Raw genomic sequence first — 16,427 nt, forward strand, 5'->3', positions numbered from 1 at the left:
CACAATACAACTCTGACCATAAGAATTCTCTCAGACATTAACTTACAACATTTTTTTCCTATAGTATAATGCTCCCTTCGACCAAAAAATGAAAACTTTGACCCACTGTAAAAAAAAACTCAGACGTGCTGGACCATAAGTTTGTTCTACAAAAATGATCTACTCAACATACCCTATCAGACTTATGGGGTCGTTATCTGTTCTATTCAAAAAGTCTATATTTGTTGGACAGTGTTATCGTTAGAAACATAAGGGATGATATTAAAACAAATATGATAAATGCTCAACTTAACTTAAAATAAACGAGCTATTTGCAAATTAATAATATATATATTTTATTTCATTGTATTAAGTATAACAATTTAGTTATAAAAACATATTTTTAAATAATTACATATTAATTTTGTAATTATTATGTATTCGACTTCTAGTAGTTAATTATAGTTATTTAGCTTCAATTTTTTAGTTAAATTTTTCAATTTGTGTTTTTTTGTTTATATGGAAATTGTTTCCGTTTTTTTATAATTTATCCATTTTTCGGGTTTCGTGCTGAGTCTGCTGATTTTTATGCGGTGGGTATGTCACATTTGAACATTGTGGTAGTTCATTTTCCGGCGTATTAAATTTAGTCTGCTGTTTTGGGATGTGCATGCCACTTTGTAACATTGTGGTAGTTCACTGGTTTGTATTTTTGGTTCGGTAGCTGCTTGTCGCTGCACTCTCTATTTACAAAAACTCACTCACTTGCTGCTCTAACTGTGATAAGGGTATACAAAGTAAGAGACCACCTCCAGTGCACGAAATATTTTTTTGTTTCGTCGCATTTTTGCCTTTAAGTGAATCTTATAGGCTGACCAAAGCTTTAATTGATTGCATTTAATCACATTTATAATTTGTCTGTGCAATTATTGGAATTACCTTTTCCCACCCCGCAATGTCGAGCAATGGTGGCCCGGTTGCGTTTAATTGGGAAACTAAATTGTTCCATAAATTATTAGAGGTACTTTTGGTGTTTTAACCGATCTTTCCGATAAATGAAATCCACGATAATTTCAAATTGCTTTGGTTGAGTTTGTTGTCTTATTTTTGGTCCATCCCTGTAAATTTATGCAAAATAGATCATATGCACGCCGTAATATATTTTAGCAGTAGTTAAAACAAATAATTTATATTTCAAACTTACATTTCCAAATAATGCGACTTCTTTATGCTTGTAGCTCAAATTACGAATGTAACGTATGTTTGGCATTTGCTTCAGCAAAACAGTGTGCGGTCAATGCGAAAGGAAAAACTTAATTCAAAATTTTCAAAATTCATATATTGTAAAGAGAATGAATCAGATTGAGTTAAAAAATTTGTGTGGGGTTTCGCTCATTTTCCATCAGAGTGTCAGGAATATATTATGTACTTAGTTAGTTTGCGAGATAAGTATATTCATACACAAAATCTTTTTACGGTGGTGTTACGCCCATTTTACAAAAGAACTACATCCCCTTCCTAAGACTTCTGTCAATGTTATAATATTAAACAAGTAAGGAAAGGCTAAGTTAAGGTGTAACCGAACATTTTATACTCTCGCAATTTATTGCTATATCTTTATTAAGAAAACACACAATTTGACACATATATTTGGCATAAATATATTTCGCATATTAACAGATTTATAAGCTATTAGCTTAATAGCTATAGTATTTTTGAAAATCCTATAATTAGGTATTCTCATATATTTATATATAGGGGAAGTTAAGACCCGATTTTATGCTTTTCTGGTACAGAGACACACTATTTGAAGAAAAATATTTCCTCTGAATTAAATTAAGATACCTAAGAGATTTACCGAAATTTTCGGTGAAAAGTTACCTTGGGGCACTAAGTTCGGGGCATTGAAAACTTATAGTCCGTTACGTGAAATTTAGTTTTTCTAACGTTTTTCGTTAGTGAATTAACTAACTTTTAGTAATTTTCAACCTAATCTTTGTATGGGAGGTGGGCGTGGTTATTATCCAATTTCAACTATTTTCATGGTATGTGGTGGGGTACGTAGGAGAACCGACTGCAAAAAGTTTGGTTTATATAGCATTATTGGGTTGCGAGATATATACAAATAACCGATTTGGGGCCACGCCCACTTCCTCAAAAATTACATCCACATACGCCCCTTCATGGTGCGATCCTTTATTCCAAATTTTAAGTTTATTTATGGCTTAGTTATGACACTTTATAGGTTTATGGTTTTCGCCATTTTGTGGGCGTGGCAATGGTCCGATTTTGCCCATTTTCGAAAGCAACCTCCTCAGGGTGCCAAAGAATACGTGTTATCCGTTGCACGGACAGACGAACGGACGGACAGACAGACATTCGGAATTTGACTCGTCTCGTCACAATGATCATTTTGATATATATAACCCAATATCTAACTCGTTTAGTTTTATGACTTACAAACAATCGTTATGTCAACAAAACTATAATACTCTCTTACTGCGAGAGTATAAAAATATTTGGATTTGGGATAACTATAAATTAGTAAAGCCCTACCGTCAATATTATATTACAAACAGTTTATACTCTCGCAATTTATTCATGTAATTTTATTAGACTCATATATTCAGCATTAAGGCAATGAGAATAACGAAAATTAGTATATATAGTATATGAGTGATGGTAAATCCTGAATCAATTTCACACTTTTTCATCATCAAGCCAAGATTATCCATTCACTTCAGTTTGCTAAGATATCGCACAGATTAACATACATTATAAAATCCACCGGAATTTACATATCGTATTTGAGGTATATGCGTGTTAGGGGCAATATTTGATTTCACCCATTTTTGGCACAGAGGCAAACTATTAAAAGGAACACATCTCCTTTGACGATCTTGATATCTGAGAGATTTACCGACATTTTCAAGCAAAAATTAGCCTCAAGCCTTGTCATCATGTTCGATATCTGGAGCTTTGAATAGTTATAGCCCAATTTCGGCGATTTTTATACGGGGAATGCCATATTAGAGGAAGAAGAACGTTTTGTTCCAATATCTTCATTAGTGCTTATTTAGATATTTTAAAGTGAACGAATCAGATGGGCTTCAAAAATGTGGTTAAGATGTGGTACCGACATCACCTATTACAATATTGGGGTACATGGATTAATTAATTATTTTGGAGAAGTGGGCGTGAGAATTTCGACCCTACTAAGTTTTTTGTATATATCTCGTAAACTACTAAAGGTTTATCAAGGGAACTTTTTAGAGTCGTTACTTTTAGGAACTTCCTTATAAAGTCCAAAAATGGAGGAAATCGGATTATAACTACCAAAAATGCTTTCATTATAAAGATGGTACAGAAGAGCTTCACTCAAAATGGTATACAAAATGTTAAATGAGTGTGGCCCCTTATGTATCAAAACCTATATCTCCGAAATCTCGACCAATTTAAATTTGGTTAATAAAATCTTCCTAGCTTCCCAATGAATGTTATGAAAAGAGTCCAAATCGGTTCACAACCACGACTACATACTTACCATATACCAGAACTTTGAAGTCGATCTGAATCGTTTTCTTTACAATATATGAAGTTAGCACTAGTGAAGATATCGAAACATAACTTTGCAAAAATACTGCATTTAAAGATAGGCATCGTCGAAATCGATCCATAAGTTTTCATAAGTAATTAAGTTTTCAAGATCCCTCACGTCATCAGGTTAGCACACCTCTGGATCAAGTAGTTTTAGTTAATTTCTGCTACAAATGTGAAATTTTTAGGTATTATTAATGAATAAATTTTCTACTAAATAAAACAAGAATTTTAATTTTATCTTTTTTAAATCTTTTTTACCAAATCAATAGAAAAATAGAGATTTAAATTTGCTCATCATTTTAGCACATATCCGTTTTTATAATTTTGTTTAACATTTTCTTCCAAGATCATATTTTTTAATTTTTGTATTAAGTGATTTAAACATTTATATAGTTTTTTAAGAGTGTGTCGATCACACATCACTGAAAATTACATCAGAAAACCGATTGGGTACAAATTCGTACAAATTTCTAATATAATTTCAGGAAATTAATGACCAAGGCTTTTTAATGATTTCAATTTATTCTTATTTAGTGCAATATTGCCTGCGAGACCTGTATACTTTCACAGCCATTGATATCCACACGTTTTCTATTATACATATTGATGTCCGGTGAGTAAGGCGCCCACTGCGTTAAAACAATATTTTGTCCCTTAATTCAAGACAATACTCAACCATTTTTATACTCTCGCAACAAAAGTTGCTAAATTAGTATTATAGTTTTGTTCACATAACGGTTGTTTGTAAGTCATAAAACTAAACGAGTTAGATATAGGTTTATATATATAACAAGGGTGTAACCGAACATTTTATACTCTCGCAATTTATTTATTTAACTTTATTAATATTATATAATACACAATTTGACCCACATATTCGTCATATATATTGTATAAAGTCCATTGAAAGTTGGAAACCCTAATATTAGGTTAGAAGCACCGATATCTTCTAAGTTCTGGTATATAGGAAGTAGGCGTGGTTGTGAAGCGATTTGGTCAATTTTCACAACATATTATTGGGAGGTAAAGAAACTATTACAAATCAAGTTTCATTGAAATCGGTCGAGTAGTTCCTGAGATATGGTTTTTGACCCATAAGTGGGCGACGCCACGCCCATTTTCCATTTTGTAAAAAAATTTGAGTGCAGCTTCCACCTGCCATTCCTTATGTGGAATTTAGTGTTTCTGGCGTTTTTCGTTAGTGAGTTAACCCACTTTTAGTAATTTTCAACCTAATCTTTGTATGGGAGGTGGGCGTGGTTATTATCCGATTTCTTTCATTTTTAAACTGTATTAAGAAGTGGCTAAAAAAACGACTGCAGAAAGTTTGGTTTATATAGCTTTATTGGTTTGCGAGATATATATAAATAAGCGATTTGGGGCCACGCCCACTTCCTCAAAAATTACATCCACATACGCCCCTTCATGGTGCGATCCTTCATTCCAAATTTTAAGTTTATTTATGGCTTAGTTATGGCAACAGGTTGCGAGAGTGTAAAAATGATCAGGGTGACGAGACGAGTCAAAATCCGAATGTCTGTCCGTCCGTCCGTCCGTCTGCCGGGCAACGGATAACTTGAGCAAAAATTGAGATATCTTAACGAAACTTGGAACACGTATTCCTTGGCACCCTGAGGAGGTTGCTTTCGAAAATGGGCAAAATCGGACCATTGCCACGCCCAAAAAATGGCGAAAACCAAAAACCTAAAAAGTGTCATAACTAAGCCATAAATAGAGTTATGAAAATAAAATTTGGAACATAGGATCGCATTAGGAAGGGGCATATTTGGATGTAATTTTTTGGAAAAGTGGGCGTGACCCCGCCCTCAAATAGGTTTTTTTATATAACTTGCAAACCAATAAAGCTATATAAACCAAAATTTCTGCAGTCGTTTCTTTTAGCCGTTTCCTTATACAGTCCAAAAATTAAAGAAATCGGATAATAACCACGCCCACCTACCATACAAAGGTTAGGTTGAAAATGACTAAAAGTGGGTTAACTCACACGAGAAACGTCAGAGACACTAAATTTTACAGAAGAAATAGCAGAAGGAAGCTGCACTCAGATTTTTTTACAAAACCCACTTATGGGTCAAAAACCATATCTCAGGAACTATTCGACAGATTTCAATGAAAATTGACACCCTGATGACACATGTGAAAATTGGATGAAATCGGTTCATAACCACGACAACTTCCCATATAACTCAATTTTGAATTCCATTTGATTCCTTCACTTTATAATGCATTCATAAGGAACCAATGAAGATAGCGGAATAAAACTTTACACAAAGAGTGCATATCATCTCTGGCTTCACTTGAGAAAAAATTGTCGAAAACGGACTATAACTTTTCAAGGCCCCTGTTATCGAACATGTTGAACTCCACGCCTGAGGGTAAATTTTAACCGAAGATATGGATAAATCTGTCTGATAATTTAATGTAATTCACAAGAAATGGTTTTCTTCTAATAGTGTATCTCTGTTCCAAAAATTATAATAACATCTCCTAGCTCCCATATACCTAATTATAGGTTTTTCAAAAATATGTTGGGCTTTTATCTGCATATATGTATTGGTTAATATGTGATATATCTTAGCAAAATTAAGTGAGTGTATAGTCTTGGATATAGTGTACCTTGCTGGTGAATATGAATGAAATCGGTTCAGGAATTACCTCAGCCTTCACACACTATATAGGTAAATTTGGGTGTTAACTTAATAAAATTGCTTCAATAAATTGCGAGAGTATAAAATGTTTGGTAGCACCGGAACTTAGCATTTCCTTACTTGTTAATATAAGCATTATTATGATGGAAATACCATGGAAAAGCTATAAAGAAATTTTGAAAATAGCTAAAATCAGTTCCCCATACATTTTATATGCCGTTGCAGTCATATTAGTATTCAGAAATTGCAGTCAGTATATAACATGCTTGAAGATGGCTGACCGACCAATCACACCACCCCCACGACTATGTTGCCATTCCAGCCGACGTTGCTCCGACCGAACGTCATGGAAATAATAATTATACACTTCGGGTTCATCCAATAAGACTCCAAAGAAACAGCATAGTGGCAATTAGACTTCCATCTTTATACATCCGGACAAAATGTAATCGTGTATCTCTTCGGTCATCGTTAAGCGTTAATTTTTTTAGTGAAAACTTCTTATGGCGCGTTAGGCACTTTTGTGGGTGAGCATTTTCAGCCGTTTTCGCGACAGATTAGATTTTACACAGATATACACTATGTACTCAATATGTTGAGTACTAATGAAATTAGTGCACTTACTCATGAGCCAAACAAATTAGTGCAAATGAGGTCTAATACTAATGTATAAAAATAACTAAGACTCATTTCCACGAAACCAAAAAAAAAAAACTCATAGTATTTCTACACCTGATTGGACCTTATCAGTGTGGCTTTAGACCTGGAAAATCCACAATGGACCAGATATTCACCATGCCCCAAATCTTGGAAAAGACCCGAGAGAGAAGAATCGATACTCACCATCTTTTTATCGATTTTAAAGCTGCCTTCGATAGCACGAAAAGGAGCTGCCTTTATGCCGCGATGTCTGAATTTGGTATCCCTGCAAAACTAATACGGCTATGTAAGCTGACGTTGAGCAACACCAAAAGCTCCGTCAGGATCGGGAAGGATCTCTCCGAGCCGTTCGATACCAAACGAGGCTTCAGACAGGGTGACTCACTATCGTGCGACTTCTTCAATCTATTGCTGGAAAAAATAATACGAGCTGCAGAACTAAATAGAGAGGGTACAATCTTCTACAAGAGTGTACAGCTCCTGGCGTATGCCGATGATATTGATATCATCGGAAGCAACAACCGCGTCGTTTGTTCTGCGTTTTCCAGACTAGATAAAGAAGCGAAGCGTATGGGTCTGGTGGTGAATGAGGACAAGACGAAATATCTCCTGTCATCAAACAAACAGTCAGCGCACTCGCGTCTTGGCTCCCACGTCACTGTTGATAGTCATTGTAGATAATTTCGTTTATCTGGGAACCAGCATTAACAACACCAACAATGTCAGCCTTGAAATCCAACGCAGAATCACTCTTGCCAACAGGTGCTACTTTGGACTGAGTAGGCAATTGAAAAGTAAAGTCCTCTCTCGACGAACCAAAATCAAACTCTATAAGTCGCTCATTATTCCCGTCATGATGTATGGCGCTGAAGCGTGGACGATGACAACATCCGATGAGACGACTCTTGGGGTTTTCGAGAGAAAGGTTTTGCGAAAGATTTATGGTCCTCTAAACATTGGCAACGGCGAATACCGCAGACGATGGAACGATGAGCTGTACGATTTATACGACGACATTGACATAGTTCAGCGAATAAAAAGACAGCGGCTACGCTGGCTAGGTCATGTTGTACGGATGGAAGAAAACACTCCAGCTCTGAAAGTATTCGATGCAATACCCGCTGGAGGAAGCCGCGGAAGAGGACGTTCTCCACTCCGGTGGAAAGACCAAGTGCAGAGTGACCTGGCTTCACTTGGTGTTTCCAGTTGGCGCCAAAAAGCAAAAAGGAGGAATGAGTGGCGCGCTCTGGTGGATTCGGCTATAATCGCGTAAAGCGGTTCCTACGCCAAATATATATATATATATATATATATATATATATATGTGCCGTCAATTTATGACTCAAACGAGTGTATAGTAACAATTTGATTTTACTCACTTATTCATTGGTCACGCTGAAAATAAACTTGAATGAGTTCGGTACACTGATCGGAACGAGTGGAATTGTGACTTCGTAGCTGAGCACGAAAGGTAAGATACCCGTCTTTATTCATTTTCAATATATTAATATTAAAAGAAACATATTAGAAACTAAAGTATTAACTTTACTGTCATTAAATACAATATTATAAATATTAAAATACACATTTGCCTCGCGGCGTCACAGACTTCGTCAGTTTTACTTTGGTTTAGCTTGACTGAATTTTTGTCTCATGAGACAATTGAGCACTTCAACGAAACGTATCAAGAGAAACTCACTCATTACTCATACTCTCGCTTAGTGTGCTGTGCGTAAATGTGTTTTAGTGGATATTAGTGTTTGATGAGTTTTGACTTATATGCACTAATACTATTTTTTATGGTACTCAACCAATGACTCAAGAAATGGAATAATTGCAGTTCTCTGATATACACCGCGTGTATTCTTATAATATATGTATAATATACGCAGTCTTTGCATGGAATACGTTCATGCCCTCGCGACAGACAAGATTGAGAGTTTTTTATATTTATTTTATAAATGAATATTAAATGGAAAATTTATTTATTTAAATATTTCATTTGACATTTATTGATTTAATTTCTACAAAAAAAGGGTTATCTATTTTTTTATTCAATTTTCAAAGCTTACGACGACATGTACATGACCTATCAGTTGATGCTCTTGTTGAGAAAATGAGTGTGTTAATATTATCAGAAACTCATGTAAGTAACGAAGAAACCATTGACATTCAAAATTTCAACTTTATAGCAAGTTTCAAAAGAGACAATCGTCCAGCAGGTGGGGTGGCTATTTATGATCGGTCCGATGATACTATGGCTACATTTTCTACAGATCATATGGAAGTGCATGCGAGATATACCAGTATGTTTAGCACTAATGTTTCGAATATCGGCGATATATGTATTTCCCAATGCCATTCTAATGGACAAACAATAATAATGGCTGCCGTTTATATTTCACCAAAACAGTCTTTACAAGCAATACGAGAGTTCTTGTATTCAAATTTATTCATGTATTCTAAAGCTGCTTCCGCACTATTTATGATGAAAATTAATAGAAGATGTGATCATTATCCTATGATTTTGAGTGGAGATTTCAACATAAACTTTGCAGATGTCAAAAATCAATCATTAATTGAATTTTTATATGAAGAATTTTATTTAACGATGTCCAATGATCGCAATCTTAGCACACCAAAATACAAAACTACTATTGATGCAGTATTCACAAGATATATAAATAGATTTAAATCAAATTTGTTTATTACATACTTTAGTTACCATTTACCTATTGTTATCTATTGTTTCAGATTTAGAATTTGATGAAAATGGTGATGTAAGAGTTATTGAAATTATAGATGAGAATTGATAAATTTTGTATTTACTATTTACTAATATTTACTCATTTAAATAAAACCACTTGCTTCGAATATAGTTTCTATATTATTATACTTCATGTCCATTCCAAAAGTGCCCACATTGCTTTGATAAACTTGATTTTTTATGTACTTGCTCACCCCAAAAAGTGCCCAACGCTCCATAAGTTCAAGTTTTCACTTCTGCTTGCACTGCCGGAGTGCAACCCCACTCGGTTTATTTAGTTTGAATATTTTTACTTTATAACCCATTAAACAGGAGATAAGCTCGCTTTAGCACCACTATTTGCTCTGATCCTGACGGTAAATTTATGGAAATTGGATCCTTCTCTTAAAATTGCTCAACTATCACCAACGGAAAATACTTTATTGTTACTCTCTTTATTATTTTAGACGTACCCCCACTTTAACCTAAAAAATGTCATCTAAATTTTTGACTACTGACGATTTGTTTTTGATATATCAGTTATCGAAAGCTGAAACTCTTCTAAGCTTCGGATATTAATTTCTATTCAATTTAAAGCAAATTTCTTTTAACAATATTAAATAAAATAAGGCATTTGAGCAGTACAAAAAATTTGGTATCCATAACTGTCCAAACTCCGAAGAAAAAAAGAAAACAACTTGGGTAAAAATAAGGGTATTGGAAAAAAGTTATATAACGGGACATACATAAAAGAATCAAGTAAGGAATGGGCTAAGTTCGGGTGTAACCGAACATTTTATACTTTCGCAATTTATATATTTAACTTTATTTATATTATATAATACACAATTTGACCCACATATTCGTCATATATATTGTATAAAATCCATTGAAAGTTGGAAACCCTAATATTAGGTTAGAAGCACCGAGGTCCTCATGTTCTATATATGGGGCCTTGAAAACCTATGGTACGTTTTCTGCGTTTTTTTGGAATGGAGCTGCCACACTATAAACGTAGTATTTATGTTCTGTTCTGTATATCTTCTGCACCGATATCTTCACTAGTGCTTACTTTATATATCGTAAAGTAAACGATTCAGATCGTCTTCAAAGTTCTGGTATATAGGAAGTAGGCGAGGTTGTGAAGCGATTTGGCCTATTTTCACAACATATCATTGGGATCTAAGGAAACTATTACAAACCAAGTTTCATTGAAATCGGTCGAGTAGTTCCTGAGATATGGTTTTTGACCCATAAGTGGGCGGAACCACGCCCATTTAAAATTTTGTTTACAATTTTGAATGCAGCTCTTCTGTGCCTTCTTTAGAATGAAATTTAAGGCTTCTGTATTTTTATTCTCTCGCAACAAAGTTGCTACGAGAGTATTATAGTTTTGTTCACATAACGGTTGTTTGTAACACCTAAAACTAAAAGAGTTAGATATAGAGTCATATATACCAAAGTGATCAGGGTGACGAGTAGATTTGAAATCCGGATGTCTGTCCGTCTGTCTGTCTGTGCAAGCTGTAACTTGAGTAAAAATTAAGATATCTTGACGAAACTTGGCACAAATATTCCTTGGCACCATAAGAAGATCAAGTTCGAAAATGGGCGGAATCGGACCATTGCCACGCCCACAAAATGGCGATAACCAAAAACACATAAAGTGTCATAACTAAGCCATAAATGAAGATATAAAAGTAAAATTTGGAATAAAGGATCACACTAGGAGAGGGCAGAAATCGGTTTACAACCACTACTACTTTCCTTATAAATCAATTTTGAAATCCATCTTATTCCTTCACTTTATAATGTAAACATGAGGAACCAATGAAGATAACGGAATAAAACTTTACACAATTAGTGCATATCATCTCTGGCTTCACTTGTGAAAAAATTGTCGAAAACGGACCATAACTTTTCAAGGCCCCAGATATCGAACTTGTTGAACTCAGCGCCTAAAGATAAATTTTAACCGAAAATATGGGTAAATCTCTCAGATATCTCAATTTAATTCAGAGGAAATTGTTTTCTTCTAATAGTGTGTCTCTGTTCCAAAAATCATTAAAATCGGGTCAAAACATTTCCATATACCTCATTGTAGGTTTTTCAAAAGTATCTTCTCCTAGCTCCCATATACCTAATTATAGGTTTTTCAAAAATACGGTGAGTTTTATTCCGCATATATGTATTTGTTAAATTGCTTCAATAAATTGCGAGAGTATAAAATGTTCGGTTACACCCGAACTTAGCCTTTCCTTACTTGTTTTAGTAGTTTTCAACATAACCTTTGTATGGGAGGTGGGCGTGGTTATATTCCGATTTTCTCCATTTTTGGACTATATAAGAAAATACCTCAGAAAAACGACCCCTGAAAATTTCGTTGATATAGCTTTAGTAGTTTACGAGATATGAACAAAAAACTTAGTATGGGGCGGGGCCACGCCCACTTTCCCAAAGAAATTACATCCAAATATGCCCCTTCCTAAAACAATCGTTTGTACCAAATTTTAAGTTCATAGCTTAATTTATGGCTTAGTTATAGCTCTTTATGTGTTTTCGGTTATCGCCATTTTGTGGGCGTGGCAGTGGTCCGATTCAGCCCATCTTCGAACATAACCTTCTTATGGTGCCAAGGAACACGTGTTCCAAGTTTCGTTATGATATCTCAATTTTTACTCAAGTTACAGCTTGCACGGACGGACAGACGGACGGATGAAGAAACATCCGGATTTTAACTTTACTCGTCACCCTGATCACTTTGGTATATATAACCTTATAATCGTTTTGTTTTAGGACTTACAAACAACCGTTATGTGAACAAAACTATAATACTCTCTTAGCAACTTTGTTGCGAGAGTATAAAAATTAAAAAAACAAAGTAGCTTTAAGTTATATATATATATATATATATGGCATAGGAACCGCTTTAAGCGATTATAGCCGAATCCACCAGAGCGCGCCACTCATTCCTCCTTTTTGGCTTTTGGCGCCAACTGGAAACACCAAGTGAAGCCAGGTCACTTTGCACTTGGTCTTTCCACCGGAGTGGAGGTCGTCCTCTTCCGCGGCTTCCTCCAGCGGGTACTGCATCGAATACTTTCAGAGCTGGAGTGTTTTCTTCCATCCGTACAACATGGCCTAGCCAGCGTAGCCGCTGTCTTTTTATTCGCTGGACTATGTCAATGTCGTCGTATAAATCGTACAGCTCATCGTTCCATCGTCTGCGATATTCGCCGTTGCCAATGTTTAGAGGACCATAAATCTTGCGCAAAACCTTTCTCTCGAAAACCCCAAGAGTCGTCTCATCGGATGTTGTCATCGTCCACGCTGCAGCGCCTTACATCAGGACGGGAATAATGAGCGACTTATAGAGTTTGATTTTGGTTCGTCGAGAGAGGACTTTACTTTTCAATTGCCTACTCAGTCCAAAGTAGCACCTGTTGGCAAGAGTGATTCTGCGTTGGATTTCAAGGCTGACATTGTTGGTGTTGTTAATGCTGGTTCCCAGATAAACGAAATTATCTACAACCTCAGAGTTATGACTGTCAACAGTGACGTGGGAGCCAAGACGCGAGTGCGCTGACTGTTTGTTTGATGACAGGAGATATTTCGTCTTGTCCTCATTCACCACCAGACCCATACGCTTCGCTTCTTTATCTAGTCTGGAAAACGCAGAACAAACGACGCGGCTGTTGCTTCCTATGATATCAATATCATCGGCATACGCCAGGAGCTGTACACTCTTGTAGAAGATTGTACCCTCTCTATTTAGTTCTGCAGCTCGTATTATTTTTTCCAGCAATAGATTGAAGAAGTCGCACGATAGTGAGTCACCCTGTCTGAAGCCTCGTTTGGTATCGAACGGCTCGGAGAGGTCCTTCCCGATCCTGACGGAGCTTTTGGTGTTGCTCAACGTCAGCTTACATAGCCGTATTAGTTTTGCAGGGATACCAAATTCAGATATCGCGGCATAAAGGCAGCTCCTTTTCGTGCTATCGAAAGCAGCTTTAAAATCGATAAAAAGATGGTGAGTATCGATTCTTCTCTCTCGGGTCTTTTCCAAGATTTGTCGCATGGTGAATATCTGGTCCATTGTGGATTTTCCAGGTCTAAAGCCACACTGATAAGGTCCAATCAGTTCGTTGACGGTGGGCTTTAGTCTTTCACACAATACGCTCGACAAAACCTTATATGCGATATTGAGGAGACTTATACCACGGTAGTTTGCGCAGTTTGTGGGGTCTGCCTTCTTATGGATTGGGCAGAGCACACTAAGATTCCAATCGTCAGGCATGCTTTCTTCCGACCATATTCTACAAAGAAGCCGAAGCATGCACCTTATCAGTTCTTCGCCGCCGTATTTGAATAGCTCGGCCGGTAATCCATCGGCCCCCGCCGCTTTGTTGCTCTTCAAGCGGGTAATTGCTATTCGAATTTCTTCATGGTCGGGTAATGGAACATCTATTAAATCGTCATCGATTGGGGAATCGGGTTCGCCATCTCCTGGTGTTGTACTTTCACTGCCATTGAGCAGGTCGGAGAAGTGTTCCCTCCATAATTCCTTAAGCTTTAAGTTAGGAACAAAAAAATTAGAAGCAGTGCTTCTAACAAATTTTTTACCGAAAATATAGGTAAGTACCTCAGATATTTTGAAGAAATTCATACTTCCCATTGGGGACCATATACCGTATCAAATTTCATCAAGATATCGTATTTTTACTCTAGGTATAGCATGTACAGACAAGCAGACATCCGGACTCTACTCGTCATTTGGTATATATAACCCTATCTAACTAAATTAGTTCTAGGTAACATTAACACTATACTAACAGCCCGCTCCGCTTCGCACGGGTTTTCACAAGCATTTCAGCAGTTATAATTTGTACACACACATAAACTCATACTTATATTTTCTTTCATACTTGATATTTTAAAAACTTATATTTCGTTTTTTTTTTTAAATAAAAGATTAGTGTATAGCCGTTAAATTGTGACTTATTTGACAATCCCGTGATCGAACTCAGGGTAGAGTTTCAGCGCAAACGATTTATTTTGGTAATCCGTTACAATATTTGCTGTCTCGCTTTTGCGTGGGGACATTTAAAAATAGTAAAATGAAGGAAATTCGTATCGAAATTTTTTTTTTTAAAGCCGATCTGTTACTATGACCTAAAAATTGATTACGACCTCTAGTCTTTGATGACCGTAATCTATCTCTCTGATTATGAAAGCATTGGGAACGCTCAAAGCTCGACTCTCTGGTGCGAGCTTGTATATTTAAGCAGCTGCACACGCTCCGTACTTGACTCTCGAACAAGTTAATACTTTAACTTTTAACCACAACCTTAAACATTAAAGAAAAATCATCAAAACAACTTTATCTTAGAACAATAGAAGCGCTCTATCAGTACAACAAACAATAAAAACTCAAATAGTTATTTACTAGTAAACAACCAGCATCTCAATAGTATGAGCAGCGATAAGCATTGCCTATATAAGCAACTGGAACAATAGCCGCGAGGTCACTTTACCATTATCGACTGCCGAGTAACAAGTTACCACTTGTAACACTTGTACAGTTAAGTGTAATATATTCAATATTGAAGTACATGTGTATACGGTGAAATATTATATAAATAAAGGATTGGCTGACTTAAAATTATATATTCATTTTATTCCTAAGGAGTAAATAAATTAACTGGCGCCCAACGTGGGGCAGCAACAAAAAAGGATCATCAATAATATCCTTAGTCAGTCTACCTGAAAGGGAAGAACCTAGTCTCTGGAAACAAAAAAAGGATTCATTTAAACCATCCAAGAAGTTTACCAGTGCATCATCCCACACAACGTCAATCAAATGAGATTCACATAAAAATCCTAATACGACAACAAATTGTTAGTAAAGGATCAATATACCATCCTTGGCAAACAACACGCTTTCATAGAAAGAAGATTCCTTACAAGATTTCGATTTCTTGATAGGAATTAAAAGTGTAAAGCAAATGAATGCAATGATAGATACAGAAAGAAATGTATTAATTGTGAAAAAGAATAAATTAACAAGAATAAATTATTTGATAGGAGAAGAAATATATAAAAAAGAAATAAATGAATTAATGAAAAGAAATGAGCAGAGTAAAACATTACCCTACGTAACTACAGTAGAGGCAGAAATCAGAACAGGAACAATTAATCCTATTTGGGTCAGACCCATATCCATACCCCCAAGCGGATAGAGCATATGTAGAAACTGAAATAAAAAAATATTAGATAATGCCTGCCCCGTACAATTCACCCATATGGACAGTTTCTAAAAAAGGGAATGACGAGCAAGGCAACCCAAAAAGACGCATGGTTATTGACTTCCAGAAGTTAAATGCGCAAACAATCGCTGATAGATATCTAATTCCGGACATCACCATGATGCTCCAAAACTTAGGAGAAGCACAGTACTTCACGACGTTAGATTTGGAAACAGGATTTCATCAAATTAAAATAAAAAAGAAGACCGGGAAAAAACAGCATTTTCAATAAATAATGCCAAATATGAATTTCTACGACTACCATTTGGACTGAAAAACGCACCGTCGATCTTTCAAAGATTCGTTGACGACATCCTCAGACCATTCATAGGCGTATGCGCATACGTGTATATAGATGATGTCCTAATATATTCAACAAACCCTGAACAACATATGAAAGATATCACCAATATAATACACACTTTACACGCAGCCAACATGAAAATCTCGGATGAAAAGTCAAAATTT

General features: G+C 35.8%; 1 long non-coding RNA gene across 1 annotated transcript; it reads right to left on the reverse strand.

Annotated features, from left to right (window-relative positions):
- Positions 1 to 426: 426 nt before the first annotated feature.
- LOC128920237 (uncharacterized) lies at positions 427 to 4,635 on the reverse strand. The gene is made up of 3 exons (XR_008470348.1): positions 3,524 to 4,635; positions 1,184 to 1,252; positions 427 to 1,097 (listed from the first exon to the last, which is right to left on the reverse strand). It is a non-coding gene; the product is annotated as an uncharacterized LOC128920237 (long non-coding RNA).
- Between the last annotated feature and the right edge of the window lie 11,792 nt (positions 4,636 to 16,427).

The sequence above is a fragment of the Zeugodacus cucurbitae genome, chromosome 3 (assembly GCF_028554725.1).
Source record: "Zeugodacus cucurbitae isolate PBARC_wt_2022May chromosome 3, idZeuCucr1.2, whole genome shotgun sequence".
NCBI classification, from domain to species: Eukaryota; Metazoa; Arthropoda; class Insecta; order Diptera; family Tephritidae; genus Zeugodacus; species Zeugodacus cucurbitae.